The sequence below is a fragment of the Vigna umbellata genome, chromosome 11 (genome assembly GCF_029865625.1).
Source record: "Vigna umbellata cultivar VRB3 chromosome 11, Vumbellata_1.0, whole genome shotgun sequence".
Lineage (NCBI taxonomy): Eukaryota > Viridiplantae > Streptophyta > Magnoliopsida > Fabales > Fabaceae > Vigna > Vigna umbellata.
Genome location: NC_142175.1, coordinates 15193929 through 15216727, shown reverse-complemented (window position 1 = coordinate 15216727; position 22799 = coordinate 15193929). Strand labels below are relative to the sequence as shown.

At 42.6% G+C, this 22799-nt stretch overlaps 1 pseudogene; it reads left to right on the top strand.

The window, feature by feature from the left end:
• Window positions 1-18649: 18649 nt before the first annotated feature.
• LOC148191035 (uncharacterized) lies at window positions 18650-19797 on the top strand (annotated as a pseudogene).
• Window positions 19798-22799: the final 3002 nt, after the last annotated feature.

Sequence of the window (22799 nt, the reverse complement as noted above, 5' to 3'; positions counted from 1 at the left end):
TTTTTTGTTTTTGTTTTACTGGAAGATTATGAAATTGATACTTTTTTTTTATTGAGTCAATTTGTTTCCTTTGAAATCATCAAATTTAGGAGGATTTAGACCTTCATTTTATTTTTACGATGGATGTTAAATTCTAAAAGTCAAATGTTCGAACTTGTGTGCTCAACATTTTCTTTTGAAACATCAGTGCATGCATGCCTGATATCAAGGGTTGGGACAAATGTGTGGAGGATGATTGGAAGGATTTGGAGAGTACCGGGTTGGCTACTTGGGCCTCTCACTCCTTAAAACGGCTACAAATTCCAATGTGAGGTAGTAGATACTCAGAAGCTGCTCCAGTTTGGGGCATGGTAAAAAGGTAGGTATGGACAAATGTATCTGTGAATTGTGAGAGAATAAGTCACGAATCAGGGAGTGAGAATATCATGTGTGATTTACAAATTGCCCCAATTTTGGTGGTGATGGATTTTTGAAGTTCGGGGCGAACCAAAATCATGCGAGGCCCGACAAGGGATGCCCCAGTCTTTGTATGAGCTTTGAATATTCAGATGAAAGATTAACAAAGTTACCCAATATTTTGAGTGGGCCAAAAACACATGAAACTCACAAAATTGCCCCTAGTTTTGGAGAACGGGGAAGAGTTCGAATGGGATACGAATTTGTGATGTATATGAAAATGATTGGCTTGAAAGGATTGCCCCAATTGGCTTGATTTTCCTTTGTATAATTTTGATCAATAGGGAGTTCCCTTCTTCCAAGGACATTTATTTTTCATCATTTTTTTTTAACAACTCATTGTTAGTCATTTTGTCTTGTCTCAAAATTAAGCTTTATGAAAATTTAAGAAACCATCTTTCAATCAGTGTGGACTTTTATTTAGCTTGTAATGTGGCTTGGGCTAAAGGGTATTGAAAGAAAGGATATAAAGGCCCAAATAAATGTTTATGGATTTTTTTTTTTTGAAACAAGAGTTACCATCTGCACCTTGTATCAGTTATTCGTCAAATCCGTTTTGCCTATCTTGCCATTTCTCAAATTTCATTCTTTGTTTGTCATCACTTTGTGATTCTTTCTATTTTTTTTTGCTTTGCTTTTGATGAATTCTCTTCATTTGATCACTAAGTGTTTTTTTTTTTTTTTTTTTTTTGCAATTTGAGTTGACTTCTACTGTGATGGTAACCCTTGTTTGGGTAAATTTTTGAAAAGAAATTTCTTATTGGCTCAAATTTGGGTATCAATGGATATATCTCCTTTTTTTGGGTGAAGAAAAATGGCCACACATCATTTCAAATTTTGGTTGTTTTATTTTCACAAGATTAATTAGGAGACAAAACTAAATGATCTCAACAAGAGTCATTTTTTTCTTCTTTTTTTTCTCTTTTTTGTTTTGTTTTTGTTTTGTCCTAACGGATTCAAGGATCTCCCAAATGAAAGCCAATGAAGGTAATCTTAACAAGGAAAATCTGCCCCAGTGTAAGAGTTTGCGTTTATTTGGGCTCAAGAACATGATTGGGGTCAATCTTTGGTTTAGTGAAGGTTGAAGGATGATGTTTCCAAGCAATGCACACACAAATGCTTCTTAAGAATACGTGATTTGATCATTTGACTATAGGAGATTATGACATCCATTAAATTTGTTTTTTTTTTTTATGAAATGTCATAAAATTGATGATTTGCATCGAAAAAAACTGACTCAACTTTTGATACGATATGCATATTTTTTGGGTTTTATGAATGCAGAAATGTAATATGAAATGAAAATGATGCACGCAACTGAAGAAAATCTATTTTTTATTTTTATGATTGAAGACATGTACAACTGGAAAAAAAATTTTAGAGAAAATTGGGTTTAAGGGCCAATCGAGCCTGACTTTGTGGGCCGGCGCTGAATCTGGGCTTTGTGGGCCAGCGTGGAAACTGGGCTTTATGGGCCAGCGTGGAAACTGGGCTTTTATGGGCCAGTGTACGAACTGGGCTTTTTGGGCCTGTCAGGAAACTGGGCTTTTATGGGCCAGTGTACGAACTGGGCTTTTTGGGCCAGTGTGAGCTGGGCTTGTGGCCAGTGCGAGCTGGGCTTAAGGGCCAGTGCGAAGACTGGGCTTGGGGGCCAGTGTGAGCTGGGCTCGGGGCCAATGTGGACACTGGGATTTGAGGGCCAGCATGGAAACTGGGCTTTGCAAGCCAGTATGGAAAATGAGTTTTGCGAGCCAGTATGGAAACTAGGTTTGGTGAACAATGCAAAAATTGATATGAGAAAGCTTGATTTAGAAAAAACGTTTGAGAAATAAATGTTTTTTTTTTTTCAAACTCCATCATTTTTAAATGTGAAAAATATTAAACCTATTAGAAGAAAAACTTTTTTTTGTGTTTTTATTGAAAATTATGTATGTAACTGGACAAAAATGGGCTCAAAAATTGTTTGAACATTTTTTCATTTTGATTTTTGATTTTTTTCGTTTTTTTTTTGTTTTTTTTTGACGTTTTTAATAATTTTTTGGAAATTTTTTTTTGAAAACACACTAAGCAACGGCTTAAAAATATGATCTCAAGGTTTTTTAATTAAACTTTTAATGTTTTAAATTTAAGAAAATTATATACATATGAGAAAAAAAAAATTTGGGAAAGGAAAATATTGCATGTTTAAACAAAAATGTTTTATCGAATTTTGTGTTGCTTCTTTTTTTTTTTTGAAGGATAACAATCCGCATTTTATGAAAAATGACGTCCAGAAATTCAAAACAATGATCTATTTGCCCCCAAACTATGTACAATTTATTTTTTTTCAAAATTTTTCATGCCCCAAAAATATTTTTAAGAAATTCTAATTTTTTTATTTGTTTAGAATGATTATGAGAATTTAATTAATTATGAATAAATTTCATTTATTTGTTTTCAAGTTTTCTCCTTTTTTAATTAATTTAATTTTTTTTTAAAAGAAACATGACACATTTATTGTAAAATAGGAAATGACAGACAAACTGAAGAAAATAGTCTCCCTTTCGTGCCTTATCAGAGGTTGAATGACTAAAGTTCTAAGGCCACATATATGCACTCACAAGGATAGTTCCCTAATGCTTAAATCAAGGCCACCAGAGCTATGGCTCTTTCACTGTTTCTCCACAACAGTCAGAGTAATCAACTAGATGTGGAGACACACATGAAGAGAACAAACTCTGGTTGGGGTTCTCACGATAGCCAAACAGGAAGTACATCCCAAAGTGACACCGCTTCACAACCCCTCTAATTCTAAGTTGCACTCAAACCCGGGTATAGGGCCCCACTCATGATATGCATAAAGTGTGTGTGTGTGTGAAGGGAGAACATAGTGCTTACCAAACTCTCACCTGCAATACAACCAGAAAAAATCCAGGCAGATATAAACATGTTTTTCTACCCTAGGGTTCGATATAATCAAAACAAACACACGTGCAATTATGCCAAATATCAAACAAAGATAAAGAAAAAGGGGAAGAAAAACACAAAGAAAACCACATTGAATTCACACATCTAATTAAATGGCCTGACTCTCTAGCAATCCCCAATGGAGTCGCCATCTGTCGCAACCGGAATCGCGACGGGACGACGATCCAAAAAGAAACGCGGGTTTTGAAAAGAAATTTTGGAGTCGCCACCATAGTTTATTCTGGAAAACTACGGAAAAACCATAAAACGATAAAGCACGGTCCACGAAAACCAAAGATTGGGTTCGGGAGTCGGTTACGCGTGGGGAAGGTGTTAGCACCCCACAACGCCTACCCTAAGGCAGTACCTTTAACTAAATGCACGAATATGATGTGATTTTCAAAATGTTTAACTATCCCCTAAAATAAAATTCTAAAATAAACAAAACATATTTTTTAGTTTTTTGGGCCCGACAAGGATTGACCTTGCTCCTACGTATTCTCATTCAAAATGAGAAATCAGGGTTACGTAGTTCTTTTAGAAAACTGCTTGAAAATTTGTTTGAAAATTGTTTAGAAAATTTTGTTTGGAAAATGATTATGGATAAATTTGGATTTTTGGGAAAGTGAACCTGACAAGGGCTAGCCTTGCTCCTACGTATCTCCACTTTTGATGGAGAATCAAGGATCACGTAGTTCTGGGTAGCCATTTGTTTGTTGTTTGAAATTGTAGATATTTTTAATTTTTTTGTAGATTTCTTGTTTTCTGTATTTTTATAAAATAAAGAGAAAAGGTTTTTAGCACAAGGACGATGCGTGCGATCACACATGTGCCTAAACCTTTAAAATATATTTTTGTAATTTTATTTAAGAAAGGGAAAAGGTTTTTAGCACAAGGACGATGCGTGCGATCACACATGTGCCTAAACCTTCAAAATATATTTTTTGTAATTTTATTTAAGAAAGAGAAAAGGTTTTTAGCACAAGGACGATGCGTGCGATCACACATGTGTCTAAACCTTTTAAAATATATTTTTTGTAATTTTTAGAAAAGAAGAAGAAAAGGTTTTAGCACAAGGACGATGCGTGCGATCACACATGTGCCTAAACCTTTTAAAATATTTTTTGTAATTTTAGAAAAGAAGAAGAAAAGGTTTTAGCACAAGGACGATGCATGCGATCACACATGTGCCTAAACCTTTTAAAATATTTTTGTTATTTTTATTTTTATTGTTTATAAAAGTATATTTAAAAAAGGTAGATAAATATTTATAATGGAAACCAAAGGAAAGATAAAAAATAAAAATAAAAGATAAATAAATAAATAATGATAAGTAAATAACAAAAGGTGCGGAGGTGCTTAAATAAGAGAAAGGGGTGTCTAAGCTATTTTTCCTTTTATACACGGATTGGGCCTAAGCCCAAGTGGAAGAAGGGGTGTGAAAACGAAACAAGGGGGTGCCAACCAAATTAAATTCTGATAACAGATTGGGCCAAAGCCCAAGTGGAAAAAGGGGCTCGACTTAGAAGAAATGGGGGTGGCAGAGGAGAAACGGTCAGAAGAAAAGGGGGTGGCATAGGAAAACGGTCTGAACCTAGGCCCAAGACCTTCTTCCTAGCTGAAACACTAGGGGTTCTGCCCCTTTCCTCCCATTCTCACTCATTCAAAAAAATGAAAGAGACCTAGGGTCTCTCCTCCCTCAAGCGCGACCACACACCGGTCTCCTCTTCTCCAAACGGCCGCTGCCCCCCGACAGGCACCGCGCCATCCGGCCAGCCCTAGCGTCGCCAGCACTCGTTCCAACCCTTCCTATCTTTCCTCTTGTTGTTTTCTTGACTGTACAATGGGCTATGTGTGTGGATGTTGTTCGGTGATGACGAAGGTGAAGGCTGATTTGGAGATGAAGATGATGAAGTGGGGAGCGGCGATGACGGCGTGAAGGAGGATGACGGGTTCACGGGGTGATGGGCAGACGTCGGAGGTATAGTGGATGGCGGAGTTGAAGATGATGAAGATTAATATGAAGATGGTGGAAGTTTGAAGTGGAAGCGTGAAGGTTGTGGGTTGCGTGGTGACGAGAGAAGAAGTTGATGGTGGCTGGGATGGAGGCTGTTTGACAGTGGAGGTTGAATGATCTGGCGAGGTTGATGACAATGGTGGAGGTGGCTGTGATGGAGGTTCGAAGGGCCTTGGTTGAAAATGATGGGGGACGATAGTGATAATGGAGTGATAATGGAGCTCTTGTGAACAGGTGCTACGTGATGAAGCTCCGGTTTCCTGATTCTTCCCTTCATCGTGCCCTCATGTTGTTCCCACTTCCTGTTGCTTTTGGTTGTAGGTGAGTGTTGGATTGTGCTCCAGCCGTGAGGAGTGGTGCGGGTCATTGGGGATGAATGACAGTTGAAGACAAAGGAATAGAGGATGGATGTTGCAGTATTATGGGACGGCGAGAGGTTGCAGACCAGAACATGTATTCACACAACAATCTTATGCAACACACACAACAATCATATACGACCCACACAACCTAACAAGCAAAAGCCGAGATATTGAATGCAGTAATCAACCCAGAGGTGCAAGGCAGTTTACCTGCTGGAGCTTGGTTCGTTCTTGGTTAAACTTGTATCTCGGATGGATTCTCCTTCTTTTGACTGGCTTCCTCCTTTTCTTCCTCGTGTAAAATGGAGTCTTCCTCCTCAGCAGTGGACAATGCTTCAAGATGAAGAAGCCTCCCTCCGTTCTTGCCTTTTTTTTTTGTCTCCGGAAAAATAACAGCCCCCCTCTCTGCTCCCCTCTTTTCCTGTTGTAGTGCCCGCCAGACTTTACAGATGGAATCTGTACAGGCACCACATGGGCACCCGTGGCAGACAAAAGTGAAGGTGTCAGTCAAAAATATTCTCTTTTTCAGAAACCCATGCTGTCCGTAATTTTCACTTTAGACAAAATCGGCAGTTGAAGGTGGGAATCATTACTGGGAATAATTTGAGACGTAGTGGTAGGCCCCTTTTAAAACACAGCCAGCCCCGCGAACGACCATTAGAAAAACTCAATATCTGTTTGGACGAACGCCATCAAGACCGAACGTTAAATTGAGAATAAACCACAAAGACCGAACGTTCAACTAACATAAGAAAATGACCGAACGCTATTTGCTGAACACCACTTGGTTGAATTCTATTTCGACGAACGGCAAGAGATCATACATTATTAGGACGAACGTTAAAACCGAGTCACCATACTGGATTGAATACTATTGGGTCGAACATTGTGAGATCAAACATACTAGGCCGGACGCTCAAAACCGAACGCTGAAGAGAAACATCGTGGAGACTGAGCGTTCAAATGAGAATACCATCACCAAGACCGAACGTTCAAGGGAAAACCGAACGTTCACTGAAACACTATGACCGAACGGTTGACTCTCTGCATGGCCGAACGTCCTAAAGGAATGAACGCTTGAGGACGACCGAACGGTTGAAGCTGAGAATTGCCGAACGTCCTGAAGGTAAGAATGGACGAACGGTCGAATAATGAACACTTGAGGACGACCGAACGGTTGAAGCTGAGAGTTGACGAACGTCAATAAGACGGGACGACTGACAACACGTGAGAACGAACGGCCGAGCGCTTGAGCTCCGTGATATTTTTCAATAAAGAACGAACGGTTGCATGCAGGGTGAAGGAACCGATCGTCAAAAAGATATGGAGGAGAGAAACGCATGGTAAAGGACGAACAGTCTCGATATTGGTAAACAAAGGACGAACGGTCGCTCAGTGTACAGGACTAACGGCTCGGTCGTACAGTACAAGGCCGAACGCTTTTTTTTTATTTTTTATTTTTTATTTATTTATTTATTTATTTTTATTTTTTTTATTCATTTTTTTATTTGTATATATATATATATATATATATATTTTTTTTTTTATTATTACTATTATTATTTTTTTTTATTTTAGTCTTTTTTTTTTTTTTTTTTACTTTATACTCATGATGAAAATAAAATACAACAAACATATTACCCAATCCGGACGAAATTGGGAGGTGTGAATTTCAATTTGATGAGAGGGTCGCACCTCTCACAAAAGTTGTGCATAAAAGAATGCAGTATAGTACTAGGAAGTGACTCCTAGGTCGTCTCTCAAGAACCAAATGTAGGTTCAGTCTCAGATCAAACACAAAGTGGGGGGGTTGGTGAAGAGTTTTTGTGAATGCAGATGAACAAAAATTAAAACTGGAAATTAAAGACAACCAAACATAATTAAAAACACTGAAATAAATTAATAAAACACGAAGACCGAACGGTTTCTAAAATAAGTGAGCAAATTGGAAATGCAAGAAGATAAATAAACTGAACAGAACAGACAACATGATAACAGTAAATTAAACATTCCTAAAGCCAAAACTAATTTAAATGCATTAGAGAAATAAGAAAAAGGAATCCAGAACTATTAAAATGCAATGATGAGCTAAAAAAAATTAAATGCACATTGGAATAAAGCTTGGAAATTGCACGGTGGTTGGAAATGAAAAATCATAACTTAGCTAACAAAACTTGAAATGCACATTGCAGCAGCTTTGAATGAATATCATCACAATAAAGCAATATTCTAATATATATAATATGAAAAAAATATGAACGAAAACCCATTCTCTGGACGCTGCAGCCGTAGGCACTTCTTCTTCATTCCCTGAACAATTGCCTCCTTTTTCCAAAATGAAGGGTGAATATACTATGATATAATATGTGGCAAGGGGCACCGTGCCTCACTTCTCCCAGCAAAAATTCATCAAGTAGCTTGACCGTGGCTTTTAAAAGAAAGTAAATTCATTTATTCTCTCCATTTGAAATCATGTGTTGTTGCTTCTTCCCTTCTCCACGTTTCCGCACACCACCTACTTCCTCCACCAACGTGCTGTTGCTTCCAAGTGTTCAAATGGAAAAAACAGTGAGAGCTAGAATAAAATAAAACTTCAATAATGCAAAGTGCTAAACCAAAGCTTCATTCAATGATAAACTCCAAGAATAAAACGTTCCAGCATTTCATTCCATTCAAAGAGAAAGTGTTCAAAAGCCCGAGAAAAAGAAAACAAAGTATGAGAGTGTGGCGGCTGTACTCTCCTTCCTCCCCCCTTTCCAAACCAAAATCCTACTTCTTAGGTGGCATTCATTCTCCTCATACGCGTGTTTTTAAAATGAAAGATCTTCCTCACACTTCTCGGTGGCAGCCCTCCTACCATGCTTCCAAAATGAAATATACTTCTATTACTCTAAGCAAACATTAAGCAAATATTCAATGCAACAGTGAACTTCTGTGATGATGAGCTGAGAAAGACGAAAAATGAAGAATCAGCAAAGATAAAAAAATGCTTCTAAGTGGGTGGCGGCTGCCATGTCCAGGCCGAGAAACTCCCAAAGACTTCACTCTCCAATAGAATCCTAGCCCCCCTGCTGCCCTTTACGGCCCACTCCTCTAAGCTCCTTCTCTACACTACCCTCTCTCCCCTCTCTGGATGCGTGAAATTCTCTCCTAGTTAAGGCCTGCTTTTTCCCAAGCCAGCTGGACGCTGCTGCTGTGTTGCTGGACGGCCAAGTGCAAGCTGGGTGCTGCTCCTTTGCTTGCTGCCCTCTTTCATTGCTGCTGGGCCGCCTGCTGGACGTAGCCTTTCATTTCCCCAAGTGCACCTTTTCAATTTGCTGGCAGCTGGACCGTGATGTGGAGTGCAGCATGGAGAACGTGATGGACCTCTTATCTCCGTGTTCACGCCAGTTGGACGTGCTTGCCGTCTTTTTCCAAACCCACATCAAAATTGAATTGCCATGGGCCGTGTTGAATGAAGAATTGAATGGTGCAGGCCATGACAGCTGTTGTGTGCACCCAGCCAAGACCGTGACACCTGCTAAAACGTGGCAGCAGCCCTTTTCATCCGTGTGCACCTCCAAGCTACTGGACCAAGCCAAGTGATTTAGCACTTCTTTTACGTGTGCCATCTCTATGTGCACCCCCAAAAAAATTGAAATTCACACCTCCTATCATTTTAGCTTAAAATAAAATTGATGTCACATTTTCTTTTAACCTCCAAATGTCCCAAATATTATCCAACAATTTTCCTACAATTAATAGTGCAAATAATTAGCTCAAATAATTCAAATTAATTAAAATAAGAATTTTTGGTCAAATTAAGCACAATTAGGAAAAATAGGAAAATACCGGACGTTTAAGCAAAATTCCCGACTAATTCTAGCACATTAAACTAAGTGAAGTGAGGAAAACATTGGTTCATCACTCCACTTTCTCCACTTCCTCCACTTCCTCCACTTGGTCCGCTTCGTCAGCTTCGTCCACCTCGTCCACTTGGTCCACTTCGTCCACTTCTTCCACTTCTTCCACTCCCTGCACTTCCTCCACTTCTTCCACTTCGTAAACTTCGTCAACTTCGAACACTTCCTCCACTTCCTCCACTTCGTCCACTTCATCCACTTCGTCCACTTCGTCAACTTCCTCCACTTCCTCCACTTCCTCCACTTCCTCCACTTACTCGACTTCCTCCACTTCCTCCACTATCTCCATTTCGTCAACTTCGTCCACTTCGTCGACTTCGTCAACTTCGTCCACTTCATCAACTTCGTCCACTTCATCAACTTCCTCCACTTCCTCTACTTCCTCCACGTCGTCAACTTCGTCCACTTCGTCCAATTCGTCTACTTCGTCAACTTCGTCCACTTCGTCAACTTCGTCCACTTTCTCCACTTCCTCCACTTCCTCCACTTCCTCCAATTCGTCGTCCACTTCCTCCACTTCATCACCTTAGTCCATTTCGTCCACCTCGACCACCTGATCCACTTGGTCGACCTTGTCCACTGTGTCCAGTTCATCCACTTCGTCCACTTCTTCCACTTCTTCCACATCGTCCAATTCCTCCAATTCGTCCACTTCGTCCACTTTGTCCACTTCTTCCACTCCCTCCTTTTCTTCTACTTCCTCCACTTCGTCCGCTTCGTCCCCTTCGTCCACTTCCTCAACCTCCTCCACTTCCTCCACTTCGTGCACTTCCTCCACTTCCTCCACTACCTCCAATTCGTCCACTTGGTCCACATGGTCCACTTCGTCCACCTCGTCAACTTCCTCCACTTCCTCAACTTCCTCCACTTCCTCCACTTCCTCCACATCCTCCACTTCCCCCACTTCCTCCACTTTCTCCACTTCCTCCACTTCCTCCACTTGGTCCGCTTCGTCCACTTGGTCCACTTCGTCCACTTCTTCCACTTCTTCCACTCCCTCCACTTCCTCCACTTCCCGCACTTCGTCCACTTCGTCCAGTTCGTCAACTTCGTCCACTTCCTCCACTTCCTCCACTTCGTCCAATTCGTAAACTTCGACCACTTCTTCCATTTCTTAAACTTCGTCAACTTCGAACACTTCGTCCACTTCCTCCACTTCGTCGACTTCATCCACTTCGTCAACTTCGTCCACTTCGTCCACTTCCTCCACTTCCTCCACTTCCTCCACTTACTCCACTTCATCCACTTACTCCACTTCTTCCACTTTCTCCACTATCTCCACTTCGTAAACTTCGTCCACTTTGTAAACTTCGTCCATTTCCTCCACTTCGTCCACTTCGTAAACTTTGACCACTTCTTCCACTTCCTCAACTTCGTCAACTTCGTCCACTTCGTCCACTTCATCAACTTCGTCCACTTCCTCCACTTCCTCTACTTCCTCCACTTCCTCCATGTCGTCAATTTCTTCCACTTCGTCCAATTCGTCCACTTCGTCAACTTCGTCCACCTCGTCCACTTTCTCCACTTCCTCCACTTCGTCCACTTCCCCCACTTCCTCCACTTCCTCCGCTTCCTCCGCTTCCTCTGCTTCCTCCGCTCCCTTTGCTCCCTTCACTCCCTCCACTTCGTGCACTTCGTCCACTTCCTCCACTTCCTCCTCATCCTCCACTTCCTCCACTTCATCCACTTGGTCCACTTGGTCCGCTTCGTCAGCTTCGTGAGCTTTGTCCACCTCGTCCACTTGGTACACTTCGTCCACTTCGTGCACTTCGTCCACTTTTTCCACTTCTTCCACTCCCTCCACTTCCTCCACTCCCTCCACTTTGTCCACTTAGTCCACCTAGTCCACTTCGTCCACTTCCACCACTTTGTCCACCTTGTCCACTTCGTCCATTTGGTCCACTTTGTCCACTTCGTCCACTTCGTCCACTTCGTCCACTTCGTCCACTTCGTCCACTTCGTCCACTTCGTCCACTTCGTCAACTTCGGCCACTTTTCCCACTTGGTCCATTTGGTCCACTTCGTCCACCTGGTCCACTTTATCCACTTCGTCCCCTTCGTCCATTTGGTCCACTTCGTCCACTTCCACCACTTCCTCCACTTCGTCCACCTGGTCCACTTTATCCACTTCGTCCCCTTCGTCCACTTCGTCCTTTTCGTCCACTTCCTCCACTTCCTCCACTTCCACCACTTCCTCCACTTTCTCCACTTCTTCCACTTCATCCACTTCTTCCACTTCGTCCATTTCGTCCACATCGTCCACTTCGTCATCTTCGTCCATTTCGTCCACTTCGTCTACTTCGTCCACTTGGTCCACTTGTTCCAATTGGTCCAATTGGCCCACTTATTCGACTTCGTCCACATCGTCCACGTCGACCACGTCTTCCACTTCACCCACTTCGTCCACTTCCTCCACTTCCTCCACTTCGTCCCTTTCGTCCACTTCATCCACTTCGTCCACGTTGTCACCTTCGTCCACTTCCTCCACTTGCCCCACTTCCTCCACTTCGTCGATCTCCCCTACTTGTCCACCTCCTCCACTTCCTCAGCTTCTTCCAATTCCTCAACTTCCTTTACTTCCGCGAGTTCCTCCACTTCCTCCACTTCGTATGCTTCCTCCACTTCGTCCACTTCCTGCACTTCGTCCACTTCGTCGTCCACTTCCTCCACTCCATCACAGTCGTCCACTTCGTCCACGTCGTCACCTTCGACCACTTCCTCCACTTCCTCCACTTCCTCCACTTCCCCCACTTCCTCCACTTCCTCCACTTCGTCCATCTCCTCTACTTGTCCACCTCCTCCACTTCCTCAGCTTCTTCCACTTCGTCAACTTCCTCTACTTCCTCGAATCCCTCCACTTCCTCCGCATCATCTCCTTCCTCCACTTCCTCCACTTCCTCAACTCCTCCACTTCCTCCACTTCGTGCACTTCCTACACTACATCCAATTTGTCCACTTCGTCCACTTGCTCCAGTTTGTCGTCCACTTCGTCCATCTCGTCTCCCTCTTCCACTTGGTCCATTTCTTCCATTTGGTCCACTTGGTCCACTTCGTCCACTTCTTCCACTTCGTCCACTTCCTCCACTTCGTCCACCTGGTCCACTTACTCCACTTCATCAACTTCGTCAACTTAGTCCACTTCCTCCACTTGCTCCACTTTGTCCATTTCCTCCACTTGTCCACCTCCTCTACTTCCTCACCTTCTTCCACTTCCTCAACTTCCTCTACTTCCTCGACTTCCTCGACTTCCTCCACTCCATCACCTTCGTCCACTTCGTCCACCTCGTCCACTTCCTCCACTTCTTCCACTTCGTCCACTTCTCCACTTCCTCGACATCCTCCACTTCGTCTACTTCCTCCACTTCGTCCACTTCCTCCACTTTGTCGACTTCGTCCACCTCGTCCACTTCGTCCACTTCATCCACTTCTTACACTTCGTACACTTCGAGCACTTCCTCCACTTCGTCTACTTGGTCCACTTGGTCCAATTGGTCCACTTATTCCACTTCGTCCACGTCGTCACCTTCGTCCACTTCGTCCACTTCCTTCACTTCCTCCACTTCGTCCATCTCCTCTACTGGTCCACCTCCTCCACTTCCTCCACTTCGTCAACTTCTTCAACTTCGTCCACTTCGTCCTCTTCCTCCACTTCGTCAACTTCCTCCACTTCGTCCACTTCCTCCACTTCGTCTACTTCCTACACTTAGTCCACTTCGTCCACTTCCTCCTCTTCGTCCACCTCCTCCACCTCCTACACTTCCTCCACTTCATCCACCTTGTCAACTTCGTAAACTTCGTCCACTTCGTCTACTTCGTCAACTTCGTCAACTTCTTCAACTTCCTCAACTTCGTCAACTTCCTCCACTTCGTCCACTTCGTGCACTTCGTCCACTTGCTCCACTTCGTCCACTTCCTCCACTTCGTCCAGTGCATCCACTTAGTCCACTTCGTCCATTTCGTCCATTTCCTCCACATCCTCCACTTCCTCCACTTCGTCTGCTTCCTCCACTTCGTCCACTTCCTCCACTTCATGTAATTCCTCCACTTCGTACACTTCCTCCTCTTCGTCCACTTCATGCATTTTGTCCACTTCGTCCACTTCATCAACTTTGTCCACTTCTTCAACTTCCTCCATTTCCTCCATTTCCTCCATTTCCTCCACTTCCTCCACTTCTTCGACTTCATCCATCTCCTCCACTTGTCCACCTCCTCCACTTCCTCCATTTCCTCGACTTCCTCCACCTCGTCCACTTCCTCCACTTCCTCCAATTCGTCCTCTTCGTCGTCAACTTCATCACCTTCATCCACTTCCTCCATCTCGTCCACTTGGTCCACTTCATCCACTTCGTCCATTTCTTCCACTTCTTCCACATCGTCCACTTCCTCCACTTCGTCCACTTTGTCCACTTCTTCCACATTGTCCACTTCCTCCACTTTGTCCACTTCGTCCACTTCGTCCACTTTGTCCACTTCCTCCACTTCTTCTACTTCCTCCACTTCGTCCGCTTTGTCCACTTCCGCCATTTCCTCCACTTCCTCCACTTCCTCCACTACCTCCAATTCGTCCACTTGGTACACTTTGTCGTCCACTTCGTCCACTTCATCAACTTCGTCCACCTCGTCCACCTCATCCACTTGGTCCACTTCGTCCACTTCTTCCACTTCGTCTACTTCGTCCACTTTTTCCACTTCGTCTACTTCCTCCACTTCGTCCACTTCGTCCACTTAGTCCACTTCATCCACTTCGTCAACTTAGTCCACTTCCTCCACTTCCTCCACTTCGTCCATGTCCTCCACTTGTCCACCTCCTGCACTTCCTCCACTTCTTCCACTTCCTCCACTTCGTCCACTTCGTCAACTTTGTCCACTTCATCTACTTCCTCCACTTCCTGCAATTCCTCCACTTGGTACACTTCCTCCACTTGGTCCACTTCCTCCACTTCGTGCACTTCGTCCACTTCGTCCACTTGCTCCACTTCGTCCACTTCATCAACTTCGTCCACCTCGTCCAACTCGTCCACTTGGTCCACTTCGTCCACTTCGTCTACTTCGTCCACTTCTTCCACTTCGTCCACTTAGTCCACTTCCTCCACTTTGTCCATCTCCTCCACTTGTCCACCTCCTCCACTTCCTCCACTTCCTCCACTTCCTCCACTTCCTCCACTTCCTCCACTTCCTCCACTTCCTCAACTTCCTCCACTTCCTCCATTTCGTCCGCTACCTCCACTTCGTCCACTTCCTGCACTTCGTCCACTTCGTCGTCCACTTCCTCCACTTCATCATCTTCGTCCATTTCGTCCACCTCGTCCACTTGGTCCCCCTAGTCCACTTCGTCCACTTCTTCCACTTCTTCCACATCGTCGACTTCCTCCAATTCGTCCACTTCGTCCATATTGTCCACTTCTTCCACTTCCTCCTTTTCTTCCACTTCCTCCACTTTATCTGCTTCGTCCGCTTCATCCCCTTCTTCTACTTCCTCCACTTCCTCAACTTCTCCACTTCCTCCACTTCCTCAACTTCTCCACTTCCTCCACTTCGTGCACTTCCTACACTACCTCCAATTTGTCCACTTCGTCCACTTGCTCCAGTTTGTCCTCCACTTCGTCCATCTCGTCCACCTCGTCCACTTGGTCCATTTCATCCACTTGGTCCACTTCGTCCACTTCTTCCACTTCCTCCACTTCGTCCACCTCGTCCACTTAGTCCACTTCATCCACTTCGTCAACTTAGTCCACTTCCTCCATTTCCTCCACTTCCTCTGATGACTTAAGGCAGGGACCCATTACTAGAAGTATGACTAGAAGAATCCAAGAAGAGCTTGAAGATACGGACACAACAGGGCACGTTCTTTTCCTTCAATTTAAGTGGAATTTGAAGACAACAAGAGAAGGGGTAAAACTGTCCAATTGATGGTCAAAGTTGCTAGCCGCACCACCACTCTTTGCTAAGCACACCACGGCAGCACCTCCGTCCCTCAACACCACCAGCTCACGTGCTGCTTTAGTTTTTAGCACATTTTTCATAAGTCTTTCACATTTTACACATGGGTCATTGCCTCGCTGCAAGCTCCATGGATCACATATAAATTCATGGTAGCTACCCTTGTAAAGACACTTTTGAAGAATATTGAGTTTTACTCTGCTGATGCATTTTCCAGCAACCAAAACTCTGCCAAAAGTCACCTCTTATTGAGCTTTCATTCTCCATCTAGCTTCCTTCCAGTGAAGGCCACCTGAGCTAGAGAATCCACTCACCATAGAGCTCTTCTTCCATCTCTGCATCCACTGAATTCATTCTTCTGCTGCTGCCAAACCATAATTGATATCACCTGTTGCATCCAATTCATTCCGCTGGCAAGTTGCTTCTCGTGCGCCAACTTCGACACTGCTCACGATCCAATTCATCATTCCACGGCCTTCAACGCACACCTCTTCTGGAGCAACTCATCAAGTGGTATTCAGAGCCTAGGTTCTGCATCACGCTCCAACTGAGTAAAATTTTCCTTCATTCTACACTGTCAATACATTTTCCTTCGTGTTTTTGCCTCTGTGTGCACTGTTTCATAACTTTCTCCAATTCTAGTAGTTTTCATTACATCGTTTCTTTGTTCCAGCTTTTACTTGATTTATTTCCATCATTTTAATCGGTTCAATCTTTGTCTTGAGTATTTTAATTTTTGCAATCTTATTCAGTCATGTCCAGTCATGTGCATTTGTTGTAATTTTGTCAAAATTCTGAGTAAGTTTGGTGCTTGGGTGAATCTGCATATCTGGAATGGTTTTTCAATAGATGCACATCACAAAAGCAATGATGGATGAGCTCAGTGCATCTTGAATTCCATTACAGTGCAGTTCCAGTTAACGCAGAATTCAAATTTGTTTTGAATTTGATTTAAAATTTGTTTTCTGAAATGCACTGTGTGAAATTAAATTTGGCGATGTTTGAGTTGCTGTAATGTGATGTGTGCATACCATATGAACAATGGATTGTCCAAGACAATCAATCTTGTTGCACCAATCTGTAGAATCCATAACTCATTCAAGCAGCTTGATCGAACTGCACCTCTCTTTGATTGTTGTTTCTGATTTTTTTGTTTTTGAATCTGTTCAGTTTAGCAATCCCCGCTGGACATCTTTTCAGTCATTCCTAGCGTATTGTTCAACTTTCAATCACTGTCCTAGAGTCATAAAAGTTGTTATCAACTCAATTTGAATCTTCTGTGAAAATTTGGTTGGTGAATTGGACCAATTTTGGTGTTAAAGAGCAACTCATACAGTGAAATTTTGAGTTACAAGTGTTTAGCCTCGGCTGGCAGCTTATACAAGTTCCATTTGATAAAACAAAGTTGCTCAAGTCATAAAATTAAGTGTTCAAGCTTGTTTGTGCAAAATTGTTATCCAAACCACCAAATTTTCAACACTTTTCTGAAAACAAGTTGCTCTTTTCTGCATAAATGTTTGCTGGTTTGGTACATCTATAATTGCGTTAGAATTGGTAGCAAAAGCTTGATCAAATTGCCTTAAAAGAAATCTCAAATGTAAAGAAAGAAAATGAGAACAAGCACTCTTAAAAAGCTGATCAAAACAAGTGCCAATTCTGAATTACCAATTATGTACCAGTATCAGAATTTCTCTTAGGCATTTCATCGAACAATTTTGCCTATTTTGAAACTGAGCTCGATTTAGCTGTATATGCAACTTGTATTCGTTTATTTGTTTTTCAAATCCACTCTAGATCCTTTCCTAAGTTCATTTTGAGTGCCACCATTCATTGGAAACCGATTAATTGATTGATTTAAGTTGTTTGAAAATCTTGCACATAAGCTGTTTGATAAAACTACAGTTGTGCATTCTGGTTTAACAGTTTTCTGGCAGCAACAATGTTGATTTTCTGGCTTAATAATTGATTATTGGTGGTCTGTATGAGCTCTTTGTTGGGTGCAGAATTATCTTAGGTGGTCCTACAACACTGGTAGCATCTTAGGGAGTGGATTGGAGCAAGAAAAGATCAACATCGGGGCTGATTTTTGGATACAGCAGAATCACGTTTTCACTGGTCTGCAGAAAATCTAGTTGCTGTAACAGCAGCATATTCCACTTGGCAGTTGTGAGATTAGTGTGAATCAACCAAATTCACTTCCTTTGAGAGAAGCCAGAGCTGCATACCACTTTTACTTACTATTCTCTTGTTGTTTCATCTCTATTGTTTTGCAAAATACTTGTAATTGGCCATTAAGTAAGTGTTTTGGAAGAATTCACAAGTGTTCTTCCATCACTTGCAAACTTTGCTTTTAATTGTCATATAAAATTGGTAGACAGTGAGTGTGTCTTGGATACAAAGTTCCAAGCCTCACTTAGGAGATCTCACTTCTTTCAATTTTTGTAAGCGCATAGGCCAAGTCTTAGAAGTCCGCATTTAGGGTCTAGTTTTCTTTGAGTTTGAGTGTGCTTTTAAACATTTAATGAATCTAGAGGTAATTTTGATTTAAAGACTTTTAGTAAGTAACTAGGGATATATTTGGCAAGGCAAGATTTGGTATTTAAGCAACCTATACGGTTCACCACTCTTACCTGGAATATTATCCTCAAGTGAAAACTTTTATTCTTTATTTCAAGAAAAATTTTAAGTTCATTAAAATGTCTGGAAGACAATCACCTAGAATTAGTGATCCTCCCAAAGATCAATTTTCATTCCAAACTCTAGTCAATCAACTCCATGAGATTGAGAGAAAAATAAGTCAAGAAAAAGTCCAAAGAGAGCTACATAGTGCCATGGTTGAAAATGAGTTGAAACTTTTGAGAGAGGAACAAATCCAAAATAGGGAGAGAAGTTATAGTGGAGAGTCCCAATATGAACAAGAGGCCTTAAGAGTAGGAGAATATTATCATCAACCCTCTTCATCAAGAAGACACGGGAGGGAATTTGAAAATCCTCCTCCTCCTAAGGAAGTTAATGTGGTATTGCCTCATTTTCATGGAAAAGATAATGTTGAGGCTTACCTAGATTGGGAAATGAAGGTCGAGCAAATTTTTGCTTGCCATCAAGTAGGAGAAGAAAGAAAATTCTCTCTTGCTACCCTAAGTTTTCAAGGGTATGCAATGTACTGGTGGACTACTACAGTCCAAGAGAGACTAAGACAACGAGTTCCTCCAATAAAATATTGGAATGAGCTTACAAATGCCCTTCAGAAAAGGCACATACCCTCCTACTACAAAAGAGAACTCATGGATAAGCTCCAAAGATTGCAACAACAATCTATGTCTGTTGAAGAATATAGACAAAAGATGGAGCTATACATCATGAGGGCAGGAATAACAGAAGGCGAGGAAACTACCTTGGCCAGATTTTTGAGTGGGTTGAATCTTGATATCAGGGATAGGGTTGAACTACTACCTTATAGAGATTTGAATGATCTTGTTCAAATGTGTATAAAGGTAGAACAACAAAATTTGAGAAAAGCTTCTATTAAAAGATTTCAATCCCCCTTTGAACAGAAAATTGTAAAAGAAAAAGAACCCCTCAAACCTCTAGCCAATATAGTTGAAAAACCCAAACAGGAATCCTCTTCACACACTCGCACCAGTGAGATCAAGTGTTTTAAATGTTTGGGTAGGGGTCACATAGCTGCTCAATGTCCTACCAAAAGAACAATCGTTTTAAGAGGTAGTGACACATATAGCAGTGAAAGTGAAACCCCTAGTGAAAGTGAGAATGAGCAAGAAAGAGGTAATGAAGAGAAAGTATATCCTTGTGAGGGTCCACTTCTCATGGTGAGAAGGGTGCTTAATAGTCAACCAAGTCCAGAACACTTATCACAAAGAGAGAACATCTTTCACACAAGATGTCAAATTGCAGAAAAATATTGTTCTCTCATTATGGATAGTGGATCTTGCTGTAACTGTTGTAGCACAAGGCTAGTTGAAAAACTGAATCTTACTGTGATACCCCATCCAAAACTTTACAAACTTCATTGGCTAAATCAAGATGGGGATATAACAGTCAAGAATCAAGTTAAATTGGCAATTTCCATAGGAAACTTCAAAGATGATGTTATTTGTGATGTAGTTCCTATGGAAGCTTGCCATGTCCTATTAGGAAGACCATGGCAATTTGATAATGACACTACACACCATGGTTGCACCAATACCATAACTGTTCACAAAAATGATAAGAAATTTGTGCTTCATCCTTTGTCACCTACCCAGGTGGGCAAAGATCAAACACAAATGAAGCTCAACAAGGAGCAAGAAAAAGAAGAAATAGAGAGAAGAAAAAGAGAGCAAGAAGAAAGAAAAGAAGAAGAGAAAAGAGAACAAGAAAAACGAGAGCAAGAGCAAAGAGAAGAGAAAAGAAGAAAAGAAGGGAAAATAGAACCTCTGTCCACACTCCTCATAGAACCAAGACTCTTAAGGGGAGGTTTTCTGTCCTTTAATTTTCTTTCATCTATCCTTGAGTTTTCAAAATTCTACTTTTCTTTCCAAGAATTTACCACTCCATCTTTAACAATGTTACAACTTGAAAAATGTGGCAATTCACTTGAGTTATTGTTACCTTTGTGGTTACAATTAACTCAAGACAAAAATAAAATTTCAAAAGAAGTAAGGTTTCTTTATTGTATCGATATTGAAATTTTCAAAACTAGGAAACCTTCTTCTAAACATATTTTTTTATGTATCTTATTGGGTCAAATAAATCTAATTCGAGCTATGTTTGATGATTATGGCAGATTCATATTTGATCCGGGAGGAACTTTGATGGATCCTACAAAAATAAGTCCTCACAAAGACAAACCAACAGATTTGAGGACAAATCCTCTTCAAGGGGAAGGAGATGATGACTTAAGGCAGGGACCCATTACTAGAAGTATGACTAGAAGAATCCAAGAAGAGCTTGAAGATATGGACACAACAGGGCACGTTCTTTTCCTTCAATTTAAGTGGAATTTGAAGACAACAAGAGAAGGGGTAAAACTGTCCAGTTGATGGTCAAAGTTGCTAGCCGCACCACCACTCTTTGCTAAGCACACCACGGCAGCACCTCCGTCCCTCAACACCACCAGCTCACATGCTGCTTTAGTTTTTAGCACATTTTTCATAAGTCTTTCACATTTTACACATGGATCATTGCCTCGCTGCAAGCTCCATGGATCACATATAAATTCATGGTAGCTACCCTTGTAAAGACACTTTTGAAGAATATTGAGTTTTACTCTGCTGATGCATTTTCCAGCAACCAAAACTCTGCCAAAAGTCACCTCTTATTGAGCTTTCATTCTCCATCTAGCTTCCTTCCAGTGAAGGCCGCCTGAGCTAGAGAATCCACTCACCATAGAGCTCTTCTTCCATCTCTGCATCCACTGAATTCATTCTTCCGCTGCTGCCAAACCACAATTGATATCACTTGCTGCATCCAATTCATTCCGCTGCCAAGTTGCTTCTTGTGCACCAACGTCGACACTGCTCACGATCCAATTCATCATTCCACGGCCTTCAACCCACACCTCTTCTGGAGCACCTCATCATCCTCCACTTCGTCCATGTCCTCCACTTGTCCACTTCCTCCTCTTCCTCCACTTCCTCCACTTCCTCCACTTTATCGACTTCGTCCACTTCGTGCACGTCGTCCACTTCGTCCACTTCCTCTACTTCGTCCACTTCGTCCAGTTCCTCCACTTCGTCCACTTCGTCCACTTGCTCCACTTCGTGCACTTCGTGCACTTCGTCCACTTCCTCCTCTTCATCCACTTCGTCCACACTGTCCACTTCTTCCACTTCCTCCTTTTCTTCCACTTCCTCCACTTTATCTGCTTCGTCTGCTTCGTCCCCTTCGTCCACTTCCTCCACTTCATCGACTTCCTCCACATCCTCCACTTCGTGCACTTCCTCCACTACCTCCAATTCGTCCACTTCGTCCACTTCATCAACTTTGTCCACTTCTTCCACTTCCTCCACTTCCTCAATTTCCTCCACTTCCTCCACTTCGTCCATTTCCTTGACTTCCTCCACTTCGTCCACTTCCTCTATTTCCTCCAATTCGTCCACTTCGTCCACTTCGTCCACTTCGTCAACTTCATCACCTTCGTCCATTTCGTCCACGTCGTCTACTTGGTCCCCTTGGTCCACTCGGTCCACTTAATCCACTTTGTCCACTTCTTCCACTTCTTCCAAATCGTCCACTTCCTCCACTTCGTCCACTTTGTCCACTTCTTCCACTTCCTCCACTTCTTCTACTTCCTCCACTTCTTCCTCTACCTCCACTTCGTCCACTTCGTCCACTTCGTCAACTTCGTCCACCTCGTCAACCTCGTCCACTTCCTCCACTTCGTCCAGTTCGTCCATCTCCTAAACTTGTCCACCTCCTTCACCTCCTCCACTTCCTCCACTTCCTCCAGTTACTTGACTTCCTCCACTACGTCCACTTCCTCCACTTTGTCCACTTCCTCGACTTCCGCTACTTCGTGCACTTCGTCCACTTCCTCCACTTCGTCCACTTCCTCCACTTCGTCAACTTCCTCCACTTCGTCCACTTCGTGCACTTCGTCCACTTGCTCCACTTCGTCCACTTCCTTCACTTCGTCCAGTTCATCCACTTAGTCCACTTCATCCACTTCCTCCACTTGCTCCACATCCTCCACTTCCTCCACTTCCTCCACTTCGTCAACTTCGTTTGCTTCCTCCACTTCGTCCACTTCCTCCACTTCATGCATTTCCTCCACTTCGTACACTTCCTCCTCTTCGTCCACTTCATCCATTTTGTCAACTTCGTCCACTTCATCAACTTTGTCCACTTCTTCAACTTCCTCCATTTCCTCCATTTCCTCCACTTCCTCCACTTCTTCGACTTCGTCAATCTCCTCCACTTGTCCACCTCCTCCACTTCCTCCACTTCGTCCATTTCCTCGACTTCTTCCATCTCGTCCACTTCCTCCAATTCGTCCACTTCGTCGTCAACTTCATCACCTTCATCCATTTCCTCCATCTCGTCCACTTGGTCCACTTCATCCACTTCGTCCATTTCTTCCACTTCTTCCACATCGTCCACTTCCTCCACTTCGTCCTCTTTGTCCACTTCTTCCACATTGTCCACTTCCTCCACTTCGTACACTTCGTCCGCTTT